Source organism: Hemicordylus capensis, chromosome 1, assembly GCF_027244095.1.
Source record: "Hemicordylus capensis ecotype Gifberg chromosome 1, rHemCap1.1.pri, whole genome shotgun sequence".
Classification (NCBI taxonomy): Eukaryota; Metazoa; Chordata; class Lepidosauria; order Squamata; family Cordylidae; genus Hemicordylus; species Hemicordylus capensis.
The window spans coordinates 226,476,554-226,503,645 of NC_069657.1; the positions used below are offsets into that span (position 1 = coordinate 226,476,554).

The 27,092-nt window shown below is 43.3% G+C and overlaps 1 protein-coding gene across 5 annotated transcripts in view; it reads left to right on the plus strand.

Moving 5' to 3' along the window:
• Window positions 1-4,398: 4,398 nt before the first annotated feature.
• LOC128339300 (RNA-binding protein 12-like) overlaps window positions 4,399-27,092 on the plus strand; it is a 59,711-nt gene continuing 37,017 nt past the window's right edge. For 2 of the 5 annotated variants that reach the window (XR_008312965.1, XM_053282972.1), the window contains exon 1: window positions 4,399-4,506. The gene's annotated coding sequence lies outside the window, so the exon portion shown is untranslated. Of the gene's footprint in view, window positions 4,507-18,800; window positions 18,884-19,685; window positions 19,916-27,092 lie in introns of those variants that run through there. The other 3 variants (XR_008312966.1, XM_053282973.1, XM_053282971.1) reach the window with 3 other exon arrangements.

Sequence of the window (27,092 nt, forward strand, 5' to 3'; positions counted from 1 at the left end):
AACTTTAGGGACCTCAGAAGCACTTAGAGCAGAGTGCCCAAATCTGGAAGTTATAGTGTCGTGTTTCAGCTGCAGGTATTGCTACTGAGCTGTCGGGCAGATCATCCTGTATGCACAAAAGGTAGGAAATTGTGATTGGTGTCTAATATCTGGTCAAGAGTTAGAAGATGATTTCTGGTCCCATTATTCTCCATAAACATAATACCAGATATTTTGACTGTAGGATTATATCAGAGAGTCATTTTGTCATGTAAGGATCAGAGTCATTATGTCAGCACAGAGCATAAACATGCTTCTCTCAAAGTCTTGATGGTAGGAGAACAGGTAGCTCCAGTCTGTTAAAATCTGGAGCCTGATTGATAGAGGCTATACAAGCGAACCTCAAGAGTGGACCATGCTGAAGGGTTGGGAAGATCATATTTTAATTTAAAGATCCAACTAAGCCAATTTGTTCTATGATGTTGTAAGATAGCTGAGAAATTAACATCCCCTTCTAGGACTGGTAACTGTAAGCTATGAAGGGAAAATCTGAGATTGTATGTCTGTATGTATGTATGTAGTAAATTTGTATTCTACCCACTACCAAAGTCTCTAGGCGGTTTACTGCATAAAACATACCAAGAATAAAACAAACCAAGAATGTAACTGTTAAAACATAAAACCAGATTCAAATATCCATAAAATCATTATGCCATATAAAGTGGCAGAAAAGCTTGAGAAAGTGTCTGAAGGGTTTTCGGGGAATGAATAAGAGGAGACCCCTTAATACATAAATCAAATGGGGAAGAAGATTCATTTTAATTATGTTTATTGTACTCCAAATGCTGTTAGCTAAGGAGATCCATGTATCCACATCAAGTTTCATTTGAGTGAAAATTTATTTTGTTTACAAAAACATAAAGCAAAATAAAACAGACATTTTAAAAACGATTTAAAACCACAAGTCAAGTTAAAAGGCTTTGGTGAAAAAATGTTTCTTGAAAGGTTTCTTGAACGTTGTCAGAGATGGGGAGGCTCTTATTTCAGCAGAGAGCACATTCCAGAGTCTCGAGGCGACCACAGAGAAGGCCCGTCCCTGTGTAGCCACCACTTGGGCTAGTGGCAACCGCAGATGAACCTCTTCAGATGATTTCAGTGGGTGATAGGGCTCATGATGAAGACGCCTAAAATGAGATGAAGATTCCTATTAATTAACAAGCAACTACTGCAGGTGACAATAATTCTGAAGTATTTAATATCTGTTTGGCAAATTATTAAATTCCAATTTTGAAATAAGGAGAGAGGAGAACACGTTCTCAGATGCTTCAGTTCAGACTTGGGCCAGTTAATGCAGTAGCCAGAGAGCTGACCACATTTCTGAATTAGGAGGGAAACCAGGCATAGAAGAAACAGGACCCTTTAAAGGGGGGAGTATCATCAGCATAGAGGGCTATGTTATGCTCTAATTATTATGAATCATTATACCTTAAATGGTGAGATGTTGTCTGACTGTACAAGCCAGAAGACCTAATGCTAAATTAAAAAGGAGATAAAAAGGCAGCCTTGTCTGGTGGCTCAAGAAAGCCTGAAGGGCAATAACAGAACTCCGCTGGAAAACTTTTGAGACTGAGGCACAGAGTATCAAATGCCTATCCAGTGAATGAATTCAGGAGGAAAGCCAAATGTGAATAGAACATAATTCAAAAAAGACCAAGAAACTTTATCAAAGGCTTTCTTTGCAATGGTGCTTTCCAGATTAAACCCTACAACAGTGTCACTACCGATCTGCTAAGTGTGCTTTCATACTTCCTGTGTTGTGATACCACAGTCTCCGCACTGACATCAGGGTGCCGTTCACATTTCTGATGCCTTCCTTCAGATTTGATCTTTGCGTTATAGTGCTACAACATCACAAGTCCATTGCAGAAAAAGAGCTGCATTTTCCCATTGTAGGAGTTTGAGATTCTGGGGATCATTTCCAATACCGTCCTGACAAGCTCAAGCATTTTACCCCTGTTGTAGCATGTAATCTGGAAAGCGCCAAGAAGAGAGAGACAGCAGCAGGAATAGATTTGTCCTGGGATAGTGAGATCATTCAGTAAACTGACTGCGCCTTGTTGGCCATGAGGGGGCTGGGATATTGTTTGCGCCTTGTTAACCATGAATGAAATCCACTTGATTGGGATGTACTATTGAAGATAAAATGGACTGCAGTCTATTGGCCAGAACGGAAGCCAGGATTTGCATGTCAACATTGATGAAAGACATAGGTCTGTAGTTACCATATTTCCTAACAGGGCAAGGGGGGAGCAGTAGGCTAGTAATAATACGTGAACAGTTAGTAGCCCCTTTCACATGTATTACATTAAAAACCATGTATTTTATGAAACAAAGGGTGTTATAATGAAGAACATATAAACACACACGTGCACACAGTATAAACCCAACTCGTAATCACAGATTACTGAGTCTGTTATAGGCTGGTAATTAGGCACTAATTTACCTGTAGCTGAAGCAGGATGGGTTCTTAGGTGGAGGCAGATGCAGGCCTTCCATCTGTCCGGTCACCTCATCCTCTAGATGTAGGTAAGGAAGCAGGATGTGGGCTACAGGGATGGAGGTCAAATTTGGAGACTGCTCAGCTCCTTTAATAGTTCTGTCTCAATCCCCAGTTTCCCCCCTTCCTCTCAGACTTCTGTGGCTCCTCCTCTGGGACAAAAAGCATTATCCTGCTTCCTTTTAAAGGTACAATGTTTGGTAAGCTTGTGAAATGATGGGGGGGAGGGGGATTGGTGAGATTCTGCCATATCCTTGCACTTCATCCGTAGACCTCTTTGCATGTTTGAAGTTCCTCAATTTCTGAAGTTCATTTGGAAATTTCACACAGTGGTAGAAGCTTCTTTGGGTCGAGAAAGTCGTCTTTGTCTGTAATCTTTAAAGTTTGTATGGCAACTGAAATATCCATATACTTCTCCCCAGATGGAGCTGCCATTTCACCTTTCTCTGTATCAACTGCACTGAAATACAGGTGAAACTCGGAAAATTAGAATATCGTGCAAAAGTCCATTAATTTCAGTAATGCAAATTAAAAGGTGAAACTGATATATGAGACAGACGCATTACATGCAAAGCGAGATAAGTCAGGCCTTAATTTGTTATAATTGTGATGATCATGGCGTACAGCTCATGAAAACCCCAAATCCACAATCCCAGAAAATTAGAATATTACATGGAACCAAGAAGACAAGGATTGTAGAATAGAACAATATCGGACTTCTGAAAAGTATAAGCATGCATATGTATTCAGTTCTTGGTTTGGGCCCCTTTTGCAGCAATTACTGCCTCAATGCGGCGTGGCATGGATGCTATCAGCCTGTGGCACTGATGAAGTGTTATGGAAGACCAGGATGCTTCATTAGCGGCCTTCAGCTCTTCTGCATTGTTTGGTCTCATGTCTCTCATCCTTCTCTTGGCAATGCCCCATAGATTCTCTATGGGGTCAGGTCAGGCGGGTTTGCTGGCCAATCAAGCACAGTACACTGTATACTTTTCGGAGGTCCGATATTGTTCTATTCTACAATCCTTGTCTTCTTGGTTCCGTGTAATATTCTAATTTTCTGGGATTGTGGATTTGGGGTTTTCATGAGCTGTATGCCATGATCATCACAATGATAACAAATTAAGGCTTGACTTATCTCGCTTTGCATGTAATGCGTCTGTCTCATATATCAGTTTCACCTTTTAATTTGCATTACTGAAATTAATGGACTTTTGCACGATATTCTAATTTTCCGAGTTTCACCTGTATATTCTCCTAAAAGTTTGATAATCTGTAGGACAGTTCTCGATCACAGCACGGTCAGCATTGCTTTCATACATGTTTTGTAGGTGGAAGAGAGACTTACATATCCTCTTTGGCATTGGTCATTTCATTTGAATGGTTTGGTTGGTGTTCTATAGTGTTCAGTTGAAAATCATTATTTTGAGTGTCATCATTTTGCAGTGATGCAATTTCTTGTGAAACTGCCAGGATGACATCAAGGGCATGGGAAATAGAAATATCTATTGAAAACAACTCCAGAATAGCATTAGCTGGATGTATCAATTTTGACATTTGTGTGTGGGGTGGGCGGGCGGGGTGTGTGTGTGTGCAGGCGAGTAACAATGATCGGGCAAGGGGAGACAGTTGTCTGGTGGCCCCACTGCCTGAAGGGGCCCCCCAGAGGCACCTCACGTGACTCCCCATTGCCCCCTGCCCAGCCCCAAGGCCCCTCAGCCACTTGCCCTCTTCGCCGTCTCTCCAGCTTGTTCTCCTGGCCGGCAATGCAGGCAGCAGACAGGCTGCAAAGAGCTCCTTTTCTCCTGGGCGCCTCTCAGCTGATGGGCGGGTGGGCGGGGCTTCCAGGGAGGCCTCTGTGTAGGCCTCTGTGAAGCCTGAACTCCAGTAGGGCCCAAGCCAGCCAGGAAGGAGGAGGCAGCCAGAGTGGCCACCACTGTTCTCTGCAGCAGAAGAGCCCTTGCTGCCAGGTAGAGTGTGAACTCCTTTTTGTGCTTACCTTCCCCGCCCCCCGCCCCCCATATATAGGCATCTGCTTGCCATAGGGCTTGGATATGGGGGGGAGGGACTGAGAAGTCTCTGAATATTTCTTTTTAAACAGCTTGGAAAATTTGCTGGCTTAAAAAAAACTATTTAAAAAGTCCTATAAGTGGCTTGTTTCATGGCAGAAAATTACAAAAACTTGTGGAAGAAACAGTATTCTATTTATTTTATTCATTCATTTATAAATGCACTTATGTTCAAGTTGTTTTGCAACCCAGAAGGTCTGAGTGAAAACTGTAAAGCATGTCTTGTGCTTTTATTTTATTTTATTTTTCTTGTGTGTGAACTGCTCCCCAATAACTTGCAGGGACTTCAGGGTCAATCTGGCCAACATGGGAATGCAGCACCTCCATTCCAGAGGAGATGTGTGTTAAAGGGCTTTCAAAGCCTCCTGTGAAAAACCTCCTGGAATCAAACTTGACTGAATTGGTTCAGAATTCTGAGAAAACAGACATAGGCTCACCCTGCATGGTTGAAAGTCTCCTTTGCTAATCTGCAGCAAGGGGCCCATTTTAATCATTAGTGCTTCTAGTGTGTTCTAGGCATTAAAAGTAAAACAAATGTATAGTGCTCAATGTATATCACTATATATTGTGAAGTGTGCGTGTGTGTATTCAGTGAAATGTATTTCCAGGCAGCATACTTATTTTGGAATATCAGACTTAAATCCTTGGGGGCCTGGGGTGTGCGGAGGCCCTGGACTTAGAGTGGGGGGGCCCCATTTTAAAATCTCATCTCTGGGCCCACTCCAACCTTGCTACGCCCCTGTGTGTGTGTCAAGAAGTGTGCCAGAAAATGGGTGGGTAATTTTTTAGAAGTAGTCCTTTGGCTTCAGTGCTGATGGTTGCATCACATTCAGGGTCGCTATCAATGAATTTGAAAAGTTGTACTAGTAGCTATTCACTCCTAGGTCTCCATCACAGTTTTTAGAAAGCATGTTAAATCGTGGCTTTTTACCCAGGCTTTTATTTGATTCTCTCTGCTGCTGCTCCGTTTGCTCTGTATTGCTTTTATGCTTTCATTTTAAATTTTTAATCAGATTTGTTTTATATTTTTAGCTTAATATTTTAATAGTGTCCTTTTTATAATCTTGTTTTTAAACTTTGCTGTAAACTGCCTTGGGATTGCCTTTTTATAATCTTGTTTTTAAATTTTGCTGTAAACTGCCTTGGGATTGTTAATGAAAGGCTGTATATAAATTTAACAATAAATAAAATAGTTCCTTTGTAACTTCAGACAATAGCTTCTATAGATGCCAAATGCCCTATCCAACATTCTTCCAAGAGATATTTCAGTTTAATGTCATTGTATTTCACTGAAATGGCTGGTTTATGAATGAAATTGTCATAGGGAGGGTGGCGCAAGCCACAGACAGGATGGTGTGTTAGCTCAATCGCTCTCTACATCTCAGCCCTTCTACCAGACCTAGCCTTGAGAGTTTGGCAGCTACATTTGTTAATTTGAAGTGATATTGGAGGGGAAATGTCCAAGAAAGTGTTGAAGTGGAAAGGGAAAGGAATTAGAGCCTTCCTGGATGATTTGAAGCCAGCTGGTATTCCCCCCCCCCCCACACCCATAATGGATGTGTGGATGACGAAGAGATCCAGGAAGAAGCTCAACTGAGTTACAAAAACAAGAAAAGCCTTGGGATACCTCCGGACAAACCTTGGAATTACAAATAATTGAACATTTGATAATGTAGCTTAATAAAGAACTACAAGTGGAATGGATTCACACGTTTACAACGGTCCGTCAAGATTTGGCAAGTATAACTGATCAAATTAATAAGCAATTTAAGGACCTTTCACTGCAAATCTCTGATATTGGACAAACAGCTAGTAATGTCTTTGATCTGGCGATTAAGAATGCCCTAGAATTATCTGCTACTCAGAAAAAAGTGGAGGAAGTAAGAGAGACTATGGCGACTATCCATGATCGCGATAGAAGAAATAATTTAAAAATTGGGGGCATTAGTGTGATGTTGCCAAATGTGGATTTAATGAGCTTATTTATGTTATCACTAAAATGAACGAGTTGTCTTCAGACTTGCAAACTGTAGAAAGAGATCTGGAAGGAGGTCATAGGATATCATATAAGATTTCAACACAGAAACCGAGAGACGTCCTGGTGAGATTAGTTAATTTTGGCTTGAAGGACAGAGTGCTTTATAAAGAGCATCAAAAAGGGGTAATCTGGAATAATGAGAAAGTAGTATTTTTTCAAGATATCAATACAGCAACATTGCAGTGGCGTGAAGAATTTGAGCCTTTAACTGAGATTCTCTTTTCAAAAGGGATTTGATACCAATGGGGGTTTCCCTTTAAAATAATTATCTTCAAACCTGAAGGGAAGCAAGTTATTACATCTCTGGAAGAAATGCAAAAAGAAGTAGCTGGGCTAAAACGTCTCACAGAGAACTATGCAACTTAGCCTTGAGTTAACTGGGAAACAGAAGAATTTGTTTAAGATATGCATCTCTGCCAAGATTTTTTTTTTTAAAAAACTCTCTCCTTTGAAACTAGGCCATTTGACCTTAGAACTGTGAAATATGGAACCTACGAGAAGCAGCTGGAAGATTTGATAAATTACTATAGTACGTGAATTTTAAAAGAGAAATTAGGAAGCAGGGAGGAGAATGCTAAGGTGGTTAGCTGGGCCGGGTGAATATAAGTAATTAGTTAAATAATCATTTGGTTATAAGGAATATTGGGCTGGAATGGAGAGAGGGTGAGCTGATGCTCCTCCCCCCCCCCACAAAAAGTTAGAGAATTTAACTTCTCTGCAACAATATTTGCTTTTGGTCTGAGTGCACCAGGGAGGGAAGGGAGGGGGGAAAGGGGTGACAGGGAGAGGAGGCAGTTGGAGGGGAGGGTTTTCAGGGAAGGGGGAAGCATATTTTAAAAAGGAACAGTTAAATACATTATGTTGCATTCTATAGATGGATATACTAAGATAGAAATGGGTGATTTGAGAGGATTGGAACTATCTGGAATTTGGAAATTAAATCATTTCTAGCTGACACCACACAGAGCATCTGTGCGCTAGTTGGGCCCAGCCGTGTCCCCCACCCCCCCGATGCTGTCATGGCTAGCTTTCTGGCTGGCCAGCCAGCCGACTGGCTGTTTCCCTCTCTGCCTGCTTCTGGTCCCCCTCCACTTTCTCCCTCTTCCTCCTGGCAGCCAGGCTAGGGCACGCCACTACCTCCTCCTGACCTCAGCAGCCGGGCCAGGCAAGGCGGGGCTAGCTGTTCGGCTGCTGCCTCCTCCTCATGGCGGCCTTGGGCCGCCAGCCACCCTCCTCTTCAGGCTGGCGGGGCTTTGCCCACCGGTGGTCCTCCTCCCCACAGGCCACCCTCCTCTTCAGGCTGGCGGGGCTTTGCCCACCGGTGGTCCTCCTCCCCACAGGCCACCCTCCTCTTCAGGCTGGCGGGGCTTTGCCCACCGGTGGTCCTCCTCCCCACAGGCCACCCTCCTCTTCAGGCTGGAACATTCCACCAGGTATCCCCATGCATCCCTACGCATCCCCATGCATTCTGGCTTAGAGAAATAATTCTATAGATTGTCAGCAAGAACTAAGAATTAAAAATGAGTGATTACTGTATGGTTTTTTCCTTGAACGTGAGAGGTTTGGGGGATGCAATTAAAAGGGCCAGGATATCTATATTAAATCCTTTAACCCAGCTGTGGTCTTTTTACAAGAGACTTATAAGATAGAGGATACTGCAGATAAATATTTTGGAAAACAGTTTTCCAAACAAAGCAAGAGGGGTTGGTATTTGATTTAAAGCTGACATTGATCTTGTTGTTGAAATTTTTTTGAAAGATAAGGATGGAAGATTTATTTTTATTAAGGAGAAGTTGCACAATAAGGATATTACTTCAGCCGCTATCTATGCTACAAATCAGAGACATATTTACTTCCTTCAGAAAACAATGAGGAAAATGAAAAGGTTTGCTGGTACTAATATAGTGTTGCGGCCTGGGGGGACTTTAATATTGATGCCACTAAGTCATCTAACGAGAATAAATCAAGATCTTTACACTATAAGAAACAAGCCTCACTATCGTTGAACTTTCAAAGATTGATGCATAAATATGAGCTTATAGATTCTTGGCAAATGCTTAATCCCTCTGCAAAAGTTTGACCTTTTTTCCAGGAAGACACCAATCTTATTCTAGGTTGGGTTATATATGGGCATCTAATACTTTGTTAACTCAATTTCATTTCATAAAATTTCATAAGGGAGAAATTGGACCCATTCTTGTTTCGGATCATGCCCCAGTGATCTTTAAATTCCATTTATTTGTTTATTTGATACATGTCTATACCTCCCAAAACGCAAGTTCTCTGGGCGGTTTACAAACAATAAAAGCAGCCAATAAAAGATTAACATATTTCAAAAATTAAAACTAAAAAGTTAAAATTATTAAAACATAATTAAAACACAATTAAAGCAGTATCTAATTAGAGGAGAAAATTTTATTCTCTCCGGTTTGGCGTTTTAAAGCTAGATTACTTGTGGACAAATGGCAAAGCAACAATTGGCCCAAACATTAAGATTTTTTTTTTTTTAAATGAAAATGATAAGGAGCAAACATCATTAGTAATGAAATGGGATGTGATGAAAGCTGTTATTAGAGGGGAGTGAATTAATCAGATGAGCAGGATTAAAAAAGAATCAACACAAATGAGTGATAAACTAGAGTTGGAGTTTAAACACTTATTGGCAATATTTCATAGAACAGGGTCTGTTAATACCTTTCAGCAAATATGGAAGAAAAGGAAGGAGCTAGTGGTTTTGGAAACAACAAAAATTTCATACTCAACCTGTTATGTAAAACAAAGTTATTATGAATATGGTGATAGAAATACAAGATCGTTAGCAAGATAGTTATTAACAAGATCGTTATTAAAGAAAGTTAAGGAGAAGAGGCTTATAAAAGTAATAAAGGATGATAAAGGTCGAACCATCACTAACACTAAAGATATCAGTGATCAGTTTGTTACATTCTTTGAACAATTATATAATTCTCATAACCCAACACAAGGGAAAATTCTTAACTACTTAGATAAGATTAGTACCCCACAACTAACTCCAGAGGATATTAAGATTTTGGATGCACCATTTACTGAGGCAGAAGTGTTTTTAACCATTCAGAATCACAAATCTCCAGGACCGGATGGTTTGATAGGGGAATTTTTTAGCCAATGTAAAGAAATTATTATACCAAAGTTTGTAATTTTAATGAATGCTCTGAGTCAGGGAGCATGTTTCCCACCCTCGTGGTATGACTCAAAAAATAACATTAATTCCTCAAATAGGTAGAGATTTACAGGAAGTCAGCTCTTATAGACCAATTTTGCTACTTAATGTTGATTATAAATTATACAGTATACTAAATTATTGGCAAATTGACTTAAATTAATTAGTTATAAAATTGTTCATATCGATCAATCTGGATTCATTCCTAGGAGAAATCTATTTAATTCTATAAGAAAGATATTTCTCCACTAACACCTTTATTAACATATCTGGATAGTGGGGAAGATCAATATGGATTGGCTTATTTGAAGATGTTGAAGGGAAAGAATTTTTATAGAATAAAAGACGTCCATAGAAATAAGAGGTTATTCAAGAAGGTTGAGATTGAACAAGAAACAGGATCTCAAATACCATGGCTAGTATGGTTTCAAATTAGATCTATATTGAGGGATAGTAGCATCGATAGTTCAGCTACCCGATTTTAATACAAATAGAGATTGGAGATCCCCCAATAGGTTTGAGGAATGGACAGAGAAGCAAGATGGCGTTCTTCTGGGAAGTATCTGACAATTTGGCTGCCAGGGCTTTCCGCTCCCATTTGGTCTAATTATCTTTCATCGGCTACATAAAGATCAGAATGCATGCAGGGTGCATCCCCCCCCCGGGGGGGGATCCGTGGAGATTCCAGGCTTGAAAAAGCCTGGAGGACCCTGGATGAACCCTCAGCAGAGACCTTTCTGCATTAAGCATCAGGCTGAACGGAGACAGGCTTAACAACATGCCTTCTGAAGAACGGCTTTTTTCTTTCCTATCAAATCTCTGAGATGACCATGGCTTTTGAGCTTGCAAGATCTTTGGCATTTCTTTTTACTTCTTCTGGCCTCCCCTTTTTTTGTCTTTATTACTTTTGAGCCTCCTACTGACTTTTCCAGAGGGAATTATGTAAACGGCATTAAGAAGAGGGTTGGCTGGGTGAGGAATGAAGTCTTACATGACCAATGTGTGATTCTACTGCTTACTGTTTTGCACAACCCAGCCTCTTATTTGAATCTGTTTTTAGTTTTACCTTGAAGAATTCCTGCGAGTGGTTTTGCAAAGCGTTTGATGCTCTAGTTACTAATTATCTCCCTGCTAACTTGGCAAAGAGGCACTTTTTACCATGGTGATTCTCTTTATTTAGCAGGGGGAGAGTAACTGGCCCTATCCAAACCCCAGCACGGTACTTGCAGTGACTATTGCTGGTGTGTGTCTTATGTTTCTTTTGGGAATGTGAGCCCTTTGGGGACAGGGAGGTATCTTATTTGTTTGTTGTTTCTCTTTGTAAAACGCCCTGAGCCATTTTTGGAAGTGCGGTGTAGAAATCGAATTCATCATCATCATCGTCGTCGTCGTCATCATCGCAGCACTGGAATTCTGGCACTGATAAAAGTGTTTTATGGCTGGTAATTAAGTTCTTTGCTCTTTGTGTGGCACTCTCTGTTTCGAACGTTTAGAAGCGTTATTGAAGTTAGGATGGAACAGATACATGAATGAGGGTTTTTTACTTTTTAATGGTTTGAATACAGTATGTATATGGAAGTTTGAATACAGAAGCTCTCTTGTGGTACAATTATGTTTATGTCTCTTGCTTGCTGCCTGGAACTTTTAGCAACATTATTGAAGTTGGGACTGTAGAGACAAATGGAAAGGGGATTCTTAATTTCTGAGCTTTTGATGCCTCCTTTTCATTATAGTATGGATTATGGTGATGGAAAAACAGGGGAAAAGAAGAAACTTTGAACGTTTCGGCATCCTTAGGGACTTGGGGACTCTCTTTATTTTCTGCTGTTGACTAATTGGATGAATACCTTCTACCACCACTGATGGAGTATAAATATTACCCAGCATTGTAAATCCTATTCAGAAGTCTGGCCTGAAAGTCAACATTTGAAATTGGAAGGATCACAAATAGAAGACCTAAGGCTTTTTATATTTACTACACCTAACCTGATAACACATTTCCCCATGCACAAGCTTTCTTTCGTATGGAGCTAGTTCCGGCAGTGTTTAGTCTCCCAGCAGAGTTTCCTCTTATCTTTCTACCTGGAATGTTTTGAAGACTTTCAAGTTAACCCCTTGAAGGACTAGGAAAGACTCTTAATAGTATCTACTTATTCGATCTGAATTCCTCTGGGACTCTTTACTATATTGCTTTGATGTGGGAAGTAAATGATACCTGAGAATTAAATAATATGTTTTTCTTTCCTCCCCCCCCTTTAAATCCATTACTTTTATTATCCTTTTTTAATATTAATAAGATTTTAAATTCCTATTGGTTTATTTCAAGATAAAAATGTATACATTTAGGTTATCACAATTTATACTAATATGTTTAGTTTGTTATTTTAGCTATTATTATATGCTTATTTAATATGAACATATTCAGTTTATTCCCTCTGAAGAAATAGCAAATGTATGGTATTGGTGAATAGGGAAATCTGTGTTTAAAGGCATATAGGTGAATTTATCTGTTGAAGCTATTAGGTTGAACTTACTTATAAGAGATAGATTTTACTGAAAGCTGATTAATTTTCCCCCATTGGATTCCCTGTTATTGTAGTTTCCAAAAGTATTATAGAGACTAGGGGAAATTAGTTTATACATTTATACGTTTCATCTATAATTATAATTACTGTTATATTTTTGTCCTGTACATGTAATTAGTCTTTTCCAATATGAAGAACAGGTTTTATGGATTCCCTGTTAATTTAACAGCTGTTATCAAAAATTCTTGTGAAGAGGAAAATCTTTATACTAAAGGGTATTGTTTTTTCTCTATTTTTTCAAATCATGGGTTAAAACTGAAGTTTGATTGGATGGCATTGCATGAGATTATGGCACTGAAGATGTATTTGGTTTTCAGAAGATTGAGAGTTCCAGATGCAGTTATTTTTTTGTTTGATTTTTCATTGAGGAATTTCATTTTAGTATTTCATAAGATCTCCTCTTCTCTTTAAATTAACTTTTTCCCTTCTCTCAAATTCCTCCCTGTTGTTCATCTCTTTTTAATATAATAGGTTCTAGATGCCAGTCATGAACATTTGCCAAAACGTCTCGTATTTGGTGTGCATGGGTTGGGAATTTTGTCTTGGCTCTGGGTTTAAAATATCCATACTTCATGTCTTCGCATGGTCAGTTTCTTCCTCTCTAATAATTAACTTTCTTCTTTCCTAAGCCCTTGGATTATCTGGACAGTCGAATGGGAAGTTCAAAATCGTTTTTAAAAATCTTTTTCATTAGACTTTAGATCTATTTTTGTCGCTATCCCTTTTGTTTTTAATGACACTCCCACAATTGAGAATACCTTTTGAGCTTGTAAGTACTAACAGGATTCCTTGCATTTTTGTTCCTCAGTCTCTGTGTTTCCATCATTTTTGAACCTCCCATGGACTTTTTAGGAGGCAACTATGCTGTATTGTGTATTGAGAAGAGAGCCAGTAGGAAGTGATTAATGTGATCTGCTTAAGCTCTTGCTTCATAGTTTTGGCACAGAGTTCTGCATTTATGTTAATCAGCTTAAGTTCTGCTTGAGGGATCCTCCTGCTTTATTTGGTTTGCATTATGAAGGGTTTTATGACCAGATAACTACATTCTCACTTTAGAGCTTTCACTACCAGCATTGAACCTATGGAGACGAAATTTACAGCTTTCATTGGGGAAGTCTGCAGGCAGGAGCTTTTCTTTTTCTTGATCTTTTCTTATTAGAATTATGGTTCTGAAAAGACTTTGAATTTTTCTAACATTTTCTTAGATGTTTAGTCCCCCCACCCCCGTTTATTAGTTTAGCTCCACTAATGGAGAATTGAGAATTTTTTTAAAAAATATCATCTCTTTCTGTTAGACTCAGGATTCTGAAAGCTTCTGAATAAATAAATCGGAGTGGGGAAATTTACATGTATTGATTTTATTGATCTTTTTTTATATGCGGATCATTAAGTGTTGGATTTCTTATGTGGATACTCTTTGAAGGTTTTATTTCAGTGGGTTTGCGTATTTCTTTATTATGCGACATTTTAAAATGTATTTCTAATCAATTATTCTCTTCTTTCTTTCTGGGTGCTTGAATTACTTATATTGCCTATACCTGCAGTACTTCCTGGCAAAAAGACTCCTGTGTGGCTAGAACAAAGGCGAAATGATGCAGCAAGAGAAGCTGTAGGTGTGGATGTCCCATGGTGGCTTCCATTAGCGTTCGTCATGATGTGTGTGAGCACATACAGTTCATAAGATGGCAGTGAAGAATGCCATGTTAGCAGAGTCCAAGGGCAAGTGACAAGAAAAGAATGATGGCCAGATGTTGCAGTTGGATGAAAGGCGCTCTTAGATCTCCATATCATTGAGATGATGGTTGGCTGAGTTGAAGTATCTGCCCATAGGTTGTTCTTTGTTAAGATGGCAGATTTGTGCTTCCTGAAAGATGGCTTCAAGTCTGAGGATGTTTTGCCTACATAGCGCATATGGCAATATGGACATCTGCGCTCTTTAATATATATGACAGGTGGAAGTACAGATGAGTTTCCCCCAGATGTAATAGGTTTTCTTGGTAGTGGTACTGCTAAAAGTGATGGTATTCTTTAGAAAAGTGAAAGTAATGCAGCGGCTGGATTGACAGTGGTGTGATCCAGGATTGCTGATCAGTGATTTTAGGACAGCTCTCAGTAATCGTCTGTATAGATTAGGTGGTTGATGGAAAGCAACACGTGGATGTTCTGACAGCTATTGCTGTAAGCAAATTCTGAACTTCTGGGAAAAGCTCTCAGGGTGGTGGCTGTCTTTTTATTGCCTGGTGATAGTTTGGTGAGGCAGGATGAAAGTCTACCAAAATGGGACCCTCTCTTCTTTTTGCATATTTGTTTTGCCTCTGTAGAGAATCTCTTGATATGGCTGATGTCCTATTGATGTTGTAATCGTTGAGGGTATCCACATTTTAAAAGGTGTTATTTCAGTTTCCTGATCCCTCTGAGGAATTTTGATCATGATTAATACATTTATGATATGATACATATGATACATACATTTATGATAATACATAATACATTTAATTAAAATGTTATATGATTTTTCTCTTGATATGTTTATACTTGAGTGTTTTATATGGAAAGGAAGGAAAGGTGTCATGGGAGGGTAGTCGGCTTAGCGGCACTGCCAAGGTCCATCAGTAAGTCACCTGAATGGGAGAGAAGAGAAGGAAAAATAGAATGATGCCAGCACTATTTGACTAAGGAAAGTGTTAGGGATGGGAATCACTGTAGAACTCCTAATGTACTAAGTGGAGGAGTTGTATGTGGAGCTGGTGTTAGCATTCAGGCTCTCAAAGCAAATAGTACCGTCTGCTTCCAAAGCAGTGGGTTCTTTCACAGAAAGAACCCTGTTGGACCTATGTCATGGCTGGTATTTTTTCTAGAATAATACTGTGGTAGTAATCATTTGAGGCCACGGCATATAAAAGATGCAGCTAGAAAGCAAGTCATAGGCGTAGCTTGTATTAAGTGCCATGGAAGTTAGGTGGGCCGCTCAAAACTGGCTCTGAAAATAATCCCACGTTAGTGGATTCATTTTCTAGATAAGCATCCACATTCAGAAATTTCGCCGGAATTCTGCATTAGGTCCACATTGAATTTCTGGGTCCTGGCAGCAGGAGGAGAGGGTGGCTGGGAGGGTGACATTCATAATAGGACTACTAGATTTAGATTTGAGGTCCTTGGATGTTGCCTTGAGCCTGTAGCACCTGAAAAAGCAAGGAACTATAGGAATTTCTCTCCCAAAGGTTCCATCTTCCCAGGATGCACTGCACATGTGCATGTGGCCTGAAAAGGATTGACTTAATGCAAGAACTTGCATAAGGTTTCCTGACTAATCAAGTCATGACCCCTTGGGAAGTCCAGGTCACACACATTACAGCAATATGTTTGGGACCTTTAACGCCTGAGACCAGCTATGGTACAGGGGATGGCTTTGGGTGGGGGAAAGGACTTCTACCTGCACTGTGACTCCAGGGATGTGGTTTTACCCTCCCCAATTCTTTTGAAATAGAGATTACCTTGGTTTTTTAAGATACCTTCAATTTCTTCAGGCAGCCCTTTGCTTTCTTTGATTTGGCGGAGACGACGCCAGATTTTCCTCCGGATTTCCTCCTCCTGGGGAGATGGGGAAAATGCCCAACCCACCAGAATCAGAGGCCCTTTTTGATTACATGCCACCCCCCACCCCCACTGCCATGCAGCTTAACCAGTAGCTCACCTCATACCCCATCAGTGCATCGGCCTTGCCCAGGAGGGAGTACAGCAGGATCAGTCCAGCCTCCTTAACCCTGTGGAGGGGATGATTAATGGCCCAAAGCGTGGTCCTCAGGAAGGATCTTTCCTGATCTTTATTAAAGATCTCCCTGAAAACCTAAAATCAAGAATCAGCCTCAATTAATTCCCCTGAAGCCCAAAGATGTGCAACTTGATTCACATGCATTCAGCTCATAAGAACTGCTTCTCCTATTTTCCCTCTTCATTGCTTCCTTCTTTGATCTCCTCCACAGTCAGAACTGAGATGGCAAGGTGCTTGGGGAAGGACCTGCTCTTCTGCTCAGGCTACTCAGTAAAGGACCATGTGCATTGATAGATGTAGATATTCCAAACCAAAGCAATCATCATTATCTTATCAAGGTGTCATGCCACTACAGCAGGTTGAAAGTCGCATTTCCATGAACTAACATGCACTGCAGTTATTTAGCCCACTGTGTCTCTGGAGAGGTCTGTGTCAAGATGTCCTAATGCTGATTCTGGCGCTTCTTGAATGCAGAAAGTGATAAGGACGCCTCTGCCCATTCTCACACTCCCAAAGAGGGGGACAATGGGCCATTCTGGCACCCAAGGGAACCACACAGAGGGATCTTCTTACCTCCCCAACTCTGGCGGTGTTCAGATAGGCCAGAATTCTTTCCTCCTCCTGCCATCTCCGGCTCCACAGCTCCCCAGCTTCTCTGCTGCTCTGGCCTGAGAAGGAAACATCGGGGCTAAATAGTTATACATCCTGATGACATAGGGGGTTTCTGACAGAATGGCTGGGAGTCTTTCCGGATTCCCCCCCAAGAGGAATTGCCTGAACCCCGCCATGGCTCACTGCAGCAGTGGTCCGAAGCCAGACTTGAGAAATAAGAGGTTCGAGTCTGGTTTACGAGAGGGCCTGTATACTCATTGTCTCCATGTTTGCTCATAGGATGGGGTCTAGTGGAGAAGGGGAGATGAGGAAATCCAGCTGAATCAGCTGCTGGTCACTCACTAGCAGAGTCATCTTTGTGGAGGACACACCCTTATTGAAGGACTCGGCTGAAATCAGTGGATATAAATGGACCAAGACAAAAGACCAGGGGCTATAATCTGATTTACTGGTATTTGAAACTAAGGCATTTGTTATAGAATACATAATAATCTAGAAAGCAGTGTTGGTCTCACCAGCTTCCTTACCTTTGTGGTGGAGGAGCACCTCTAGGAGCCGGTAGATTCCCTCCCTGGCGTTTCGGCTGACATCCCTCCTGCAATCCATTATGCAGATTCCAAGTTTGGCCACATGGTGGCCCAAACTGGGGAGTTCTGCAGAGTTCTAGCAGGAAGGAAAATGAGAGGGATCTCTGTCATCGACATTGCTTTGTCAGCCCTTCCCCTTCTTTCATGGGCAATGGATATTCCTGGGTTGGGTAGACCAGTCATCTCTTCCCTTCCTAACGTGAATAGACAAGCAGGCCCCTCCAAGAGGGTGCATTTTCCTCTCTGTCTTGGCAAGGGGTTGGTGACAGGATGAACTGGATACCTACAGCAGGGGCGTAACTACCATTAGGCAAGGGGAGGCGGTTGCCGGGGGGCCCAACCAGGGATACCTCACAGGACTCCCCATTGCCCCCTGCCCAGCCCCAAGGCCCCTCAGCCAGTTGCCCTGCTTGCCTCTCTCCTGCTTGTCCTCCTGGGGGGCCATCGAAGCAGCAGGCCAGCTGCCAAGAGCTCCTTTTCTCCCGGGCGCCTCTCAGCTGATGGGCGGGTGGGCGGGGCTTCCAGGGAGGCCTCCGTGTAGGCCTCAGTGAAGCCTGAACTGGAGTTGGCTTAAAGGGAGGCCCCAAGCAAGGAAAGAAGGAGGCAGGCAGGCAGGCAGGCAGGCAGGCAGAGTGGCCCCCACAGCTCTCTGCTGCAGACCCTCTGCCCAGCCCAGCATTTGCCAGGTAGAAGGTGGACTCCTTTTTGTGGTCACCCCCCCCCCGCCCAGATATAGGGATCTGCTTGCCATAGGGCTTTGATGTGGACGGGGAGAGACTGAGACGTCTCTGAATATTTAATTTAAAACTGCTTGGAATATTTGCTGGCTTGTTTTGCAACCCAGAAGGTCTGAGTGAGAACTGTGAAGCATGTGTGGTGCTTTTCTTTTATTTTATTTTTCTTATGTGTGAACTGCTCCCCAGTAACTTGCAGGGACTTCAGGGTCAATCTGGCCAGCATGTGAATGCAGCACCTCCATTCCAGAGGAGAAGTGTGTTAAAGGGCTTTCAAAGCCTCCTGTGAAAAACCTCCTGCAATCAAACTTGAATGAATTGGTTCAGAATTCTGAGAAAACAGACATAGGCTCACCCTGCATGGTTGAAAGTCTCCTTTGCTAATTTGCAGCGAGGGTCCCATTTTAATAATTAGTGTTTCTAGTGTGTTCTGGGCATTAAAAGTAGCACAAATATATAGTACTCAATGTATATCACTATATATTGTGAAGTGTGTGTGTGTGTGTGTCTTCAGTGAAATATATTTCTAGGCAGCATACATATTTTGAAATATCAGACTTAAATCCTTGGGGGCCTGGGGTGTGTGGAGGCCCTGGACTTGGGGGGGGGGGCTTTTTAAAATCTCGTCTCTGGGCCCACTCCAACCTTGCTACGCCCTTGACCTACAGGTATGTTGCCAGAAGAGCAAACTCTGCCACACGTCAGGCTGAAAGAAGCCCATTTAGCTCTGAGATGAAAGGATAAGAGGCCTGTGAGTAACGTTGCTGCCAAGAGTAACTTTGCTACCACCACTCAGACCTCATTAGAAAGGATCTGAGACCAACTCTCACTTTCCCCCCATCTTGTTTGTGTGATAGCATAGTCCTTCTGCTGGTGTTGAGGGAGAGGAAATAAAACATACCTAAGTAACAAGTTTTATTGGGTTTTTTGCGTGGGGGGGGAATCTAAGCGTGATGGTTTCAACAAGGTTTCAGATATACATAAGCATAGTGGTTTCAGAATGATGTTAAAATTCTTATAACTTACAGCTTACAGAAATGTTCTGAGTTAAGTTTCTTTCTTACTTTTCCTCCTCTCCACATAGGGGTTAGGTGCCTAACCTGATCGCTTTCTTCCTGATGTGCCTCCCCTCTCAGGACGTTCAGATCTACCCTCCGCCTCTCTGGATTTATCCTCTGCCTCTCCTTAAGCCTGACTTCTCTCTTCTCCAGAAAAGTCCCTCCTGTTCACTACTCCTCCCTTGACCCAAGCCTCCAGCTTAGCTTCTCCCTCTTCATTGTCTGACCAATTGTCATCCAACTGATTTTTAACTATCACCTCTCTCTTACTCTGCCTGCCCCCTCCTGGAGCTTTTCCACATGGGGCTTGGGGTGCATTCCTATGAGGGTGGGATTTAGACCAAATTCATTACTATGTCAGCAAGGTACTGTTCACCTAGCAAGCGGAATTATACAGGTTTTATCTTCACAAATGGAGCTTAATTCAGAGTATCTGCATCCAAAAAGAGTTGTACTTCCTAAAATGTTTTCCTGGGATACTCTGTCATTCTGCAGATACGATGCTGATGTGTGGAGAGACCCCACGGATAAAGTGGATCAAGATGAGATGGAGGGGTGGCTTTGCCGAGTCTTTGCTGACATGATAGCACTCTGGGCAGACTTGTTTCCTGTGCCCTGGAATCAACTTCCATTCATTCATTTCTATTTTTTCTTTAATTTTAAAAATTCTTCCTTCCTGAAAAGCTCAACTCATTTTTTTAAAATTAAAATTAATTTGTCATGGATCTTGGCCAAGCTGCGACATGTCTCTATTGCCAGCTACAAGGGTGTTTTTTCTTTTGTTTTTTAACGTAGGAATCAATGGAAAATTATAAAAAAATTCTTAAGTTGGGGAGGGCTGGCCATGGAGCTCTTAAACCAAGCTCTGTTGTAGCACATGATAGCAGGATTCTGTGTATTAAATTTGAAGCCCTTGAGACAATGGTTTGATTTTTAATAATTTTTTAGACAGGAAGGGTGCTTTCCCTGTTGCTCTTGCACAAGGCTGCCACCTGGTGGCTGATTGCAGTCTTGTGCAAGATCAACAGGGAAATTAAAAAAAGAAAAAAGTGAAATGCCCTCCCTGTCAGGAAAAAAAAAATTAAAAATCAGCCAAGTGACTGATTAGCTTTGAATTTAGTACACAGAGTCCCACTATCCTGAGCTAGAACTGTGCCTGGTTTCAGAGCTCCATGAAATGCATCTCTGGTCTTCGGAGACCAGAGGAAGGTGCAGACAAGGCCAATCTCACTTCCCCACTTTGATTCTTGGCTTTCCCTCTGTTGCCCTCAAATCGAAGGGACAAATGTGAGCTCAAAAGGAAACAGCTCCAGAGACTGTGACAAGTCTTCAGGCCACTTCGATGCAAGGAGTCCAGCCTTCAGACTCACTCCACAAAGCAAGAAGAGAATAAGGATTTCCACTTGCTTCTCTTGCTATGGTTGCCTCCCAAAACAAGGACTCTCTTGGCCTTCAAAACCAAGTTATGCCAACCTGTGTGTGGTAATACTCACATCACAATCAGGCATCATGACACTAAAGCGGAGCAAGCTGGCGCATTGTTTGCTGGCTCGAGCTCTCTCCTGGGCATTCCTGGAGAGGATCCAGATGTTGATGTGCTGAAAGAGAAACAGCACCGCAGAATCTCATTACATGCAGCTAACATTTATTTATTTACAGTATTTAACATGGCCCTATACCACCCCAGATACAAGTCCCTATACAGCTCACAATCTTAAAAAAAACCCTGTTAAAATATTAACCCAATTAAAAGAGTTTAGAACACAGATTAAAAACTCTAAAACCTAAAACTTTAAAATGATAAACCAAAAGCCTGACTTTATTTAGCAACTGACCCTATCCACCCCCAGCACAGTACCTTCAGTGACTGTTGTTGGTGTCTCGCTTACATTTCTTTTTAGATTGTGAGCCCTTTGGGGACAGGGATCCATCTTATTTATTTATTATTTTTCTGTGTAAACCGCCCTGAGCCATTTTGGAAGGGCGGTATAGAAATTGAACAAACAAACAAACAAACAAACAAACAGGTATGTTTCGTATAAAAGGAATGCTTGGCTTCTCAGGGCTATTTCCAGGAAACAGGGAGTCATAGTCCTGTTTTTAAGTTCCTTTTGTCTCTGTCACGCCGTATGAACTCTTGACTATCCCCGTGCCTCATCACACAACTGCCTCCCGCATGGACTTAGTCAGGGACTCCAGTGAAGCCTCTGGTCTGGAAGGAAGGAGTCGGATTTCCTCCCATTCTCACCTCTCCTCCTCTGCCCTCTGTTTTTCTGTGGGAATCTGTCAACTGCTCATACTGAGGTGTCGGAAGCCTGTGTGATGCACCTGTGAGGGACCTATCTAGCTTTCTCATGCCCCTTTGCCTGGATTTGAAACTATTCCTCCAGCCACTCCTGTACACGTATAGCAGAATTTCTTCACAGAGCTGGTGTCAATTCTTCCCCTATGCCCTTATATTGGCTAAGAGTCAAGTTGAGAATCCTTTTGGGGGGAGCCAGGGTCAAGGGCAGTACTGATTTGCCACAGGGAGCATTTAAGTATCTGCTCAGCCACTTGCTCCCTGAAGTGGTGCTTTCAAGGAGAAGCTTTACCTCTTGAGTCTGTGCATGTATAGTCTAGCCCTTTGTGTCCAGGAGAGGAAGTGAGTGGCTTCCCAGAGATCTCTAGGATGGAACAGGTGAGTCTGCTCAGTTGTTCCTCTCCTGCGTCTCTTTGATTTGGGGATACTGTTCCTGATCAAGCTTTTATTCAGAGATGTGTAGAGCATATGTGATGCTGTTCAACAGCATGTTGTATGAGATTGCGCATGATGTTCCTGCCTTTTCCGTTGGGCTGCCAATCACAGAAGAGCCACAGTGGTGCATGGTGGGCATTCCCGCTGACTACATGTGGCCCAGGTGTCCATCTCTCCCTGCCGGGCTCTCCTTCCCACCTCACCACCTCTTCAATGTTCTTACCTCCAGGAGGGACAAGAGATGCTGTGTGGTTGGGGCCTCTGACAAAAAACCCCTCAGCATCAGCTCCAGATTGTCTGCTGCGAGTTTGTGCAGAGCCTGAAAGAAAAGAGAGAGCCAGTGTGTAATTGCGGCACTCCCCCCAGGCCCCGCCCTCCAGCATGTCAACAAAGAGGAGCTCAGCACAGTCAAGGTGAGAGCCTTCCATCAAAGCCATTCCATGGATTCCGGATGACAAAATAGACCAGTGACCTTCACTGGTTATGCGGCAGAGGCTGCCGGCACTCGCCCATTCTGCTGCCACTTCCACATCTCCTTCTGCCTTCTGCCACAGGCCTGTGATTGGTCCAGTGCCCCCACCCCTAGCAGCATGTGACCCAGTGGCGAGCGGGGAGTGTGCACACTGAGGGGGCTCTCCAGGCACCTTCCTGTCTTTCCCGTCTCTCGCTGCTACTCAGAAGGCACAGCAGAAGGCATTGGGGAGCTTGGGCCTCATCAGCCGGGGGTGAGGATAGGAAAGTCGAGGCCACCAGCGGCCCACGGGCCATGCAATGAAGGAGATGGAAAGAGACTGTGTCAGCACCCGTGAATCACCTCCTCTGCTTTGTTTGCCCACTGCACCCCTGAAGATAGAAGGTATCTCAGGGAATTAACAATCATGGCTCCAGGAGGTGTGTTTGATGAATTCCATAAGAATGTACCTGTTTGTGGACATGTCCTGCTTGCACTGTTATGACCCCGCGAACAGCAAAGCGCAGGATCGCAGACTCTAGCTCTGGGTCAGTTGGAGGCTTGATTTTGCTGGCAGGGTAGAGGGGAAAGATAAGTTATGCAGGGTGGGGGAGAGGCTGTCATCCTCAGGTGCAGCCCAAGGTATTTGGGAGCCTGAGGTGAGGCGCAAATTGCTGCCTCACCTTGCTCCCCCCCAAGTCCTACCTGGAGCTTTTACACACATGGCTTTTAGTTCGAATATCCTCCAGAATAGAGAGCGTGAGTCCACATATCAGCTGGATTTACCCCAAAGTCGTTGCAGGCTATCGGGCCAGTTCAGACACGACTCTGTTCCCTCCCGAATTATGGCTTTGCATTCTGGCTTAGCCCAAATTACTGTATGTCCAGCATTAAAAAATATTTTATTTTCAGCAGCTTCCAGAGGAATCAAAACTCCACTGGGGCCATCACAGAGCCAATACATCCCCGTTCTTTTTCCAGCCACTTGTACTGATAGTGTTGTGGGCCAAAGGGAAGACCCCTTCTTTTTTATAGGCAATTTCCGTTTCCTTTTCTGCCCGTGTCTCTCCCCTTTATTTTAACTGCTCTGGGGCTTTTGAGCAGGTCTGAAGGTTTTCTCCCCTCACTCGCCCCTTTCACTGCACCCCTTTTGCCAGTCGTCTTGGCTTATTGTGAAGAGAGATCCCCCTTCTCCCAGAAAAGATACCTGAGGCAGGAGATGGCAGCCATGGCATAAAGCAGGAGAATGGTAGGCCCAGACTGCACAGGGGACTTCTCCATCACCACCTGAGAAAGACCAAGGGCCAAAACAGAGCAGAGAAGCATCAATTCATGATGCTTCCTAGTAGGGGTTATTTCAGCCCACTCTTGAGCTTTCCTTCCAACCTCACCCAACCTTCCAACCTTCCTTCCAAAGCACTTGTCTATATCTTGATCGACCACTTAACTCCCTTGAGTGGGAATTATAAGTACGCCGCAGTCTTGTGGCTGTTTTCAAGTGGACTTAGTGGTCCTGTTCCAAAAGGCTGCATTGTCCTACTCTCTAGCAAATCCGCAAGCCTTTCTTTTACAGAACCTTCTCAAGATAAGCTTGTGAGCTGCCCTGGGAGCAGTTTGGTGTTAAAAGGCGGAATCTATATTGATTACACAAATGTGTTGACCTCCCAGTCCCACCCCTTATTTAACTTCCATCTTTTCACTCGATTTCTGGTCCTCTTTCTCACTCACCACGATTGCTTTTATCAGTTGTCCTTTGCTGTAGGGGAGATCCAGACTCTCCCGGCCGCTCTTATATGCAGCCTTGCAGCAAGTACAGAGGACCGCGAGGAAATGGACATCCTCATCCTGATTGCTGGCTCTCTGAAGTTGCAAGAGAGTCAAGCAGTTAGGTAAGAGAGGACATTCTGATAGAGTCCAGCACCCATCCCGCGGTGGCTCTGAATGAGAGAGGAATTGAGGACTTTCCCACCCTGCATAGCATTCTGCTAGTGCACAGAGAGATGGCAGAACTGAAAAGGGGATGGAATCAAAAGGGGTGGGATCCTGTAGGCTACTATGGAAACTGTTCTGGGCTCCGTGGCTGCTTCTGCTCCAGTCATTTCCCCCCAGAGGCACACATTTCCTCCATTCAGTGTTTTCAGGGGATCCAGATGACACGGAGGGCAGGGCAACCCAGCACTTTCCAGTATTTCCAATGATGCCCTCTTGTCTTTTTCCACACCCTCTTTGTGGTGCAATTCGGGAGTTAAAATGCAAGGGAAGAGCCAGAATATCCAGGCACGGCACTCTGGAGGCTTCCCAGGACTTCCGTCCCTTAAAGGAAATCCTTAAATAGGCTTCTGCCCCTTGTCTCAGTTGTTTCCTGTTCACTTGTGTGCCTCTGAATCAGCCCAAGTTGCAGAAGCCACTTGGAAAGAAAGGAGTGAGGACTGAGGAGGCAGAAATGAAATAAAGGAGCAGGTGCTGAATGGGGCTTAATTCTGAGTCTCATCATGCAGTAAGATCATGACTGTAGGGAGAGGCATTGCTGATTTTCACAGGGAATATCACCGTGACAGTCCTATATGACATGTCATGTGGAACCACCGTTCGTGCCCACCCCCCCTCCCTTCCATCTGATGGCAGAAAAGCAATTGGAAAGGTAAAGGTCCAGAACATGGAAGCAACCTGTGGAGGAAGCACCTGGGATGTGGGGTTTTGTACCTCCTCTCTGTCCTCCATATGCCTGTGTATGATTTTCATGAGATCCTCATCCACTTTGCAGTCCTCCACCTCAGAGTGGTAGGAGCTGGAGGAGAAAAGGGAGCAGTACATGCTGCTGACCACTGAATCTGGGGGAAAGAACAGGAAGAATGTGCAGACATATTAATACACCCATCTGTGTCCTTCTTCCAAAAAGGACCCAGGTTCTTCTCACTGAAACCCTCTTTGTTTAGGAAGAGTATAGCTACCTTGGAACCTGCTCTGCCTCCCAGCCTCACCTATTGGCCTCAATTTCTAAGATTCTCAACCCCTAAATCCCCCCAATTCCTGAGCATCTCCTCACCTCCAGACTGGTTCCAAACTGCTCTGGAGCTTTGGCTGTCCGTGTAGCCCATGTTTTCCCATCTGGAGACCCGCTCTTTTGGGCTGCCCACGGTTAGCTCCTCATCCAGTTTATGGTCCTCCAGCTGGGATTGGTCTGAGACGAGGGAGCAGTGCATACTGCTCACTGATGAATATGGGGGAAAGAACATGAAGAATGTGGAGACATATTAATGCACCCATCTGTGTCCTTCTTCCAAAAAGGACCCAGTTTCTTCTCACTGGAACCCTCTTTGTTTAGGAAGAGTATAGCGACCTGGGAACCTGCTTTGCCTCCCAGCCTCACCTATTGGCCTCAATTTCTAAGATTCTCCATTCCCAACCCCTAAATCCCCCCAAATCCTGAGCATCTCCTCACCTCCAGACTGGTTCCAATCTGCTCTGGAGCTTTGCCTCTCAGTTTCACTTTGGTCTTCCCAGACCGTCTGTGTTGAGCGGTCCACCATGACCTCCTCAACCAGTTCTAGGTTCTCCAGCTGGGACTGGTCTGAGGAGTCGAGGGAGCAGTGCATACCGCTCACTGATGAATATGGGGGAAAGAACATGAAGAATGTGGAGACATATTAATGCACCCATCTGTGTCCTTCCTCCAAAAAGGACCCAGTTTCTTCTCACTGGATCCCTCTTTGTTTAGGAAGAGTACAGCGACCTGGGAACCTGCTTTGCCTCCCAGCCTCACCTATTGGCCTCAGTTTCTAAGATTCTCAACCCCTAAATCCACCCTGCCCCCCCAATCCTGAGCATCTCCTTACCTCCAGACAGGTTTTCAAGTCCTCTGGAGCTTTGCCTGTGTTTGTGTGCATCCCTCCCATTCTTGAGAGCGACAGCCTCCCTCCTCCTGCAGAGATGATACCATTTTGCTCTGGGAGGGGCTGGTGGAGTGCTGATGCCAACCCCTCCCTGCTGCTCAGGTTCCTGTTGCTCTTTTGGTTTTCTGCAGCAGGCAATGAAGTGCCAGCTCTTGGGATGAGCAGCCATGGGAACTGTGGCACCCTCTTTTTTTCTCTTGCTGCTTCCTTCTGGTGGAGCAGACTTGGGCCTCCGGTTACGCAGGAGGGTCCGCAGCCTTTGCAGCCTAGAACCAAGTGGAAAGAAGATGAGAGGTGGGGCTTGCAGGGTCCTCCTGCTCTTTGCCCCTAGACTGAGCTTGGGCCACCTGTTAGGAAATGTTGCTCTAATATGTCCAGCCAGTAGGTGGCACTAGCCTTTGCTTAAAAGGGTCAAATAAATGGTCCAGCACCTGGACTCATGAAGATACACACACAGGTGTATTGAAGCATCAGAACATGCCCTGAGGACAACCTCTATTAAAAAGATGCTTGTCTTAGATAGAGAGGAGGAAGCCCCAAGGCTCTCCTGAAATCACAAAGAGAATGATAGAATCAGAAAGTAGAAACCTCTATGAAATCCTACTTACATCTTGCTCCCTTTGTTTCTCTCACTAAAAGAAAGCCTAAGCACAAACACAGATGCACGTATGCACGCTTTCTTTCTATCTCTTTTTGTCAATATATTATACTCTCTCTATATACAACTATATATGTTGTATATACAACATATATACAACGATATATGTAATATAATAATAATATAATACAACTATATATGTTGTATATGTCAATATACAACA